The sequence below is a fragment of the Hibiscus syriacus genome, unplaced genomic scaffold (assembly GCF_006381635.1).
Source record: "Hibiscus syriacus cultivar Baekdansim isolate YM2019G1 unplaced genomic scaffold, ASM638163v2 tig00110716_pilon, whole genome shotgun sequence".
NCBI lineage: Eukaryota > Viridiplantae > Streptophyta > Magnoliopsida > Malvales > Malvaceae > Hibiscus > Hibiscus syriacus.
Genome location: NW_024062835.1, coordinates 2,506,189 through 2,512,697, shown reverse-complemented (window position 1 = coordinate 2,512,697; position 6,509 = coordinate 2,506,189).

Genomic DNA, 6,509 nt, shown 5'->3' with positions numbered 1-6,509 from the left:
GCAACAAATAAATTTAAATGAATAACCATATTCAAAGCAACATGATCACTTTACCTGTATTCTATCCATGTTACCATATATTAACATGATATAATCGGATATCAAGTTTCTTACCCATATACTTTCCATTTATCCCATAAGCTCATAAGATTATTTGCATATTTACCATTTATTAACCAATAAACCATAGCCCAAAGTATAACTATATGAGGACCCCAGTATATGAGTCAAATATTGCACCGCAGTGCTGAGGTCGAGCCTTGCTCACCTAATAATGCACCTAGTACTGAGGTCGGGCTTTACCGACCTTGTACACCGTAGTGTTTTGTATCGTGTTTTTTCGTTAGACACTTTGAGGCTTGCACATGTGCGTTCTCTAGGCACCTTAGTACGACCTAATATGCAGCTGCTAGATTGTATGGCATGCTATTAATACCATTGACCCTCAATAACATACTTGGGCATATAGTTTATTTTTATTTGATCCATCCATGGAAAAGTATATCAATACCATTTAACATTGGGCATTTCATACCCAAAATATCGTTCATGATAAATATCATTTTTATCAATAATCAATGCATTTTATATTCAACCTTTGACATTTTTAGAATATGTCAAATATATAATAAATATCATACTAATATAAACAAGGTAGACTTATCGTAAGTCCTACCCAATGATGTATAAAACATACATGTATAATGTTATGTATGCATTGCACTCACTTTGACAATTTATAAAAGTCAAAATATAAGCCTCACTAAGCTTTAATTTGATCATTTGCTTCTAATTTGGTTAAAACCAAAATTTCTCATGATTTCATAACCTGATAGTTTACACTACCTCTAAAGAAACATTATTTTTGAATTAATATATAAACCTTTAAAAATTGTTCCGTTTATACCACTAGAAACTAGACTCAAATAAAAATATTCCATATAAGGCACTCCTTCTAGTTCAATTTGTACAATTTATGATAAATTTTCAAAGTTGACCGACATAATATGTTATGAGCAGAATCTGTTGTCCCGTTTTCTAATATATAATCTGTTAAAAATTCATATATTTTTGTATACATCTCAAAATCAGTTTCTGATTGTTCTAAAAAAAACTATACTGGTACACTAGTCCAACGTTATAAAAATCATTCTCTTATCATTCTTATAAAATTTATGATGAATTTCTAAACTTATTGTCTAGAACATAAATTCGAAGCAGATTTCACCAATTTGCATTTTCAACTTGTTCACTAATTCTATTATCACACCAAATACACATATATATTTATGCATCACAAATAACATGATGTTTTAAGAGTCACTTCTTACTAGTAACTCCGTCACTGGCTCATCGTAAGCCAATGTTTGTTCAATAACATAAGTACAAATTAAATTTTCACTCACCCAGTGTCCTTAGCTTGAAACATTCCTTGGAATTTCCCATTTCATCCTTAAGCTTCTCCTTAGCTTTAATAATATTTGATCTTTATTTCAAGCACTCAATCTCTAGATGAACACCATTACCAAACATATACAAATTCAAACCAAATTTTAGAATTTTAATAACATAGACATGTTTTGGAAAATAAATTCCTAACAAATTTTCCGATGCTTATTCGATAAAATTTCCATGTAACAACACAAACGTTGACCTTAACACTTCCAATTGAATATTCAAATTCCATTTAATCCAAACTCACATAACATTTTCACTTGATCTCCCAAACTTTCCATATTTGTGCTTTAAACCTTAACTTTTATAAGCTTTCCAAAATAATCCAATCTCACATCCTAACTTCAATTTCAACACTCAATCACTAATTTCCAGCATAGTACATCAAATATTGAACAATTACACAACAATATATAAGTTCTCCAAAATTTCCGATTAGATCCACCAACTTTTCAAAAATTACAAAATGTCCCCAAATTTTTTTAAGACTTGTATAATACTTCCTACATCATTTCAAGCCCTTACATAATTTTTGCAAAATTTTCCTCAACCTTTAAATCCAATACTCCATATTATTTTCCATAATTTTAAAATGTGGAAATAATTTTAAAATGTGGAAATAATATTTCTGCAATATTTTCCTCAACCTTCAAATTTTTGCAAAATTTCTATTCGATCCGATTTACTGAATTTTTATCGAATTTTATCACTTTATAGCTTTTAATACCAAATCCACATGAAAATTTTGATTTCCATAGAAACGTCATTCTTGGGGGTAAACTATTCATTTATAGGGTTGGATTACATTATTTTTAAAAATTACTCTTTTGTCTCTAAAGTTTTCCAAATTTTAGACTTTGGCCACTTAACTTTCAAAATTTACATTTTGGTCACTAACCAAATCCATTTATGGAATAAATTTTTTTTTTGTAAAATCTCCACTTAGGTCCTTAAACTTTTCCCAATTTTCTACTTTGGCCATCAAACTTTCAAAATGTATATTTTGGTTACTAACCAAAATTTTGGGGTTGTCGAAACGATTTTTGTCCCGGGTTAGATTTTGGAAACCACACCAATTTTTAATTATTCTCTTTACAATTGAATTTTAATTAAAAACAATGTGATTTTAGAAAACCTCTCGTTTCGAAAATTTGGGAATTCATTCACGATAAAAATACGGGTTCGAAGAGTCGCCACCAATCTTTGATTAGGGTGTGATTGGGCACCCAAAAATGTTTTGCCATTTTAAATAAAAAATAATAATTTTAATTAAAACAACAAATTTAGGTCTGCATTACTAAAATTCGAGTTCGGGAGTCGGTTACGCGTGGGAAGGATTAGCACCCCCACAGCGCCCTAAATCGGTACCTGTTGATTAATTAATGTCTTTGCAATGAAATTTACAAATTCGAGTTTAATTTGATTTATGATCCCCGACAAAACACCACATGAATTTTACAAAATTCAAAAGCACCCAAAATAGATTGAATCAAAATTACAAGGCCTTTAGAAAGATAAAGAATATTCGATTATTTACAAATATCGAGACCAGATCTTAGATAAGTTCTAACTATCTTTTCTCGATAAATTTAAATAGCCGAATATTTTTTCTTCCGTTCCCAAATTTTAAAAGCGATAAATTAATTTCTTAGGTGTCACTGATGGAATATACTTTTAATTTAAAATCATCAAAAGCGGATATCTAATCAGTTAAGACAACCCACTTAAAATAATTTTAAATTAAAAAGATATTACCTTTAATTAAATTATGTAAATACATTGAGTTTATGCACGTGAGGCTAACATGCAAATCATACTAAATGATGTCATATAAAAATTAATTAAACCAATATTTTAAAATATCATGCAATGTGACATTTCCATAAAAATTATATACACATTTTATAACTAAAAATATATACTATATACATAGTTATATTTAATGAACAAATATGACCTAAACAAAACAAACGAAAACATAATACAACAAATTATAAATTTCAGAAAATAAATATATTTATTAAAACGAGGACTAAATGATATCAAATAAAACTTTAATAACCTAATTATAAATAAAATACGAATTAAGGTAGAAATGCTAGTATTATACCATTTTAAATACTAAGAACTGAAATGAAACTATTCCTATTGCAGGGGACTAAAAACAGAATAAATCCCAACACACTCATGACTAAAGTGCAACATGCAAAAATATGAAGGTCAAATATCTAAACAACAGAAAATAAACAAATCAACACTAGGACGAAAATTAAATGAACCATAAAATAAATAGACAGAATTAAAAACATGCAAACTTCGACCTAGGGACTAAAATGAAACATGCGAAAATTAACAGTTCAATGTATAAAGAACAGAAGTTAAATACAATACCACTCAGGACTAAAATTGAATACGCGTAAAATATGGAGACGAAATCAGAAACACAAAAACACCTATTTAAGGACTAAAATGTATTAAGCTGCAAATGAAAATGACTCATATGGAAAATGACCCAAGCGCAAAACATGAACCTTAAGGATTAAAATGGTAAAAACAGAAAATAAAAGGTTAAAATAAAATAACAGAAATTAAAGTGTGAAAATCAGGAAAGGTACAAAGATAACCGTCTGGATGTATTTTCTTTGATCTGCCGTCATCCACCGTCCGATTGTCCTGATTTTTCAATAGGTTGTTTGTGTTGGCATCGCGCAACTTTTCACCGTTCGGAATATTGATCGCAGATTCCGATCACCGGCAAGAGGCTAAAAATCGTCCGGATTTATTTTCTCCGATCCGTCACCGTCCACCGTCCGATCGTCCTGATTTTTCAATATGTTGTTCGTGATGGCCTTCCGCAACTTTTGACCGTTCGGAATATTGATCAAATATTCCGATCACCGGCAAGAGGCTAAAAACCACCCGGATTTGTTTTCTCCGATCCGTCACCGTCCACCGTCTGATCGTCCTGATTTTTCAATATGTTGTTCGTGATGGCCTTCCGCAACTTTTGACCGTTCGGAATATTGATCGGAGATCCTGATATCCGGCGAGAATCCGGCAGATTACGAGAAGTATTGTTTTCTATTTTTTTTTTCTCCTGCCTCTCACGTTTTGGCCTCCTCTCTGTCTGGTCTCTCCTCCCACGAGCCCCCTCTCCATCATAATTGCATCTTCATTTTATCATTGAATGCCATTTTGTCTTTTTCCCTTCTTTCTTCATTTGTTGCATCATTATGTAGGAATAGTGATGGTAGGTAATGGATTAGGTATTTTGCTTTTGACTTGGAAAATTGCTTAAACTTTCTGTGGATGAATGATTCTTTGACTTTGGTGGATTTGTTGCATATTTCACGTGGGCAGCTCGGTTGTGGTGTTGTAACCGGGTCTGGATCCTGGACAAAAACGGGTGTCTACAGCTGCCCCTCTTTGCCCATTCTTGTGTTAACAAGAATAGGGCAAAGATAAAAAAAACAGTGCGTTTTTGTCCAATTCCGCCTTCGTGCTTTGAAACTTGATGAGTGATATGTTCGCTCTTCTTTGAACAAATCTTCTGCCTACGAGTTCGCTCCCTCTTGCTTCAGAGAGTATGGAACTCGAACAATCTTCTGTCAATGGGTTCGCTCCCTCTTTATTTAGGGAGTAGAAACTCAAACAATCTTCTGCCTTCGGGTTCGCTCCCTATTTCTTTAGGGAGTATGGAACTCGGACATCTTCTTCAAACGGGTTCGCTCCCTCTTTCTCTAGGGAGTATAGAACTCGAACATCTCTTCAAACGGGTTCACTCTCTCTTTCTCTAGGGAGTATAGAGCTCGAACATCTTCAAACGGGTTCGCTCCCTCTTTCTCTAGGGAGTATGGAACTCGAACATCTTCTTCTTACGGGGTTCACTCCCTCTTTCTCTAGGGAGTATGGAACTCAGACATCTCTTCAAACGGGTTCGCTCCTTCTTTCTTTAAGGAGTATGGAACTCGGATATCTCTTCAAACGGGTTCGCTCCTTCTTTCTTTAAGGAGTATGGAACTCGGATATCTTTACACGGGTTCGCTCCCTCTTTCTCTAGGAAGTATGAAACTCGAAAAATCTTCTTCAAACGGGTTCAATCCCTCTTTCTCTAGGGAGTATAGAACTCAAACATCTCTTCAAACGGGTTCGCTCATTCTTTCTTTAAGGAGTATGGAACTCGGATATCTTCACACGGGTTCGCTCCCTCTTTCTCTTGGAAGTATGGAACTCGGAAATCTTCTTCAAACGGGTTCGCTCCCTCTTTCTCTAGGGAGTATGGAACTCGGACATCTTCTTCAAACGGGTTCGCTCCTTCTTTCTTCAAGGAGTATGGAACTCAGATATCTTCTTCAAACGGGTTCGCTCCCTCTTTCTCTAGGGAGTATAGAACTCGAACATCTTCAAACGGGTTCACTCTCTCTTTCTCTAGGGAGTATAGAACTCGAACATCTTCAAACGGGTTCGCTCCCTCTTTCTCTAGGGAGTATGGAACTCGAACATCTTCTTCTTACGGGGTTCACTCCCTCTTTCTCTAGGGAGTATGGAACTCAGACATCTCTTCAAACGGGTTCGCTCCTTCTTTCTTTAAGGAGTATGGAACTCGGATATCTCTTCAAACGTGTTCGCTCCTTCTTTCTTTAAGGAGTATGGAACTCGGATATCTTCACAAGGGTTCGCTCCCTCTTTCTCTAGGAAGTATGGAACTCGAAAATCTTCTTCAAACGGGTTCGCTCCCTCTTTCTCTAGGGAGTATGGAACTCAAACATCTCTTCAAATGGGTTCGCTCCTTCTTTCTTTAAGGAGTATGGAACTCGGATATCTTCACACGGGTTCGCTCCCTCTTTCTCTAAGAAGTATGGAACTCGGAAACCTTCTTCAAACGGGTTCGCTCCCTCTTTCTCTAGGGAGTATGGAACTCGGACATCTTCTTCAAACGGGTTCGCTCCCTCTTTCTCTAGGGAGTATAGAACTCGAACATCTTCTTCAAACGGGTTCGCCCCCTCTTTCTCTAGGGAGTATGGAACTCGTACATCTTCTTCAAACGGGTTCGC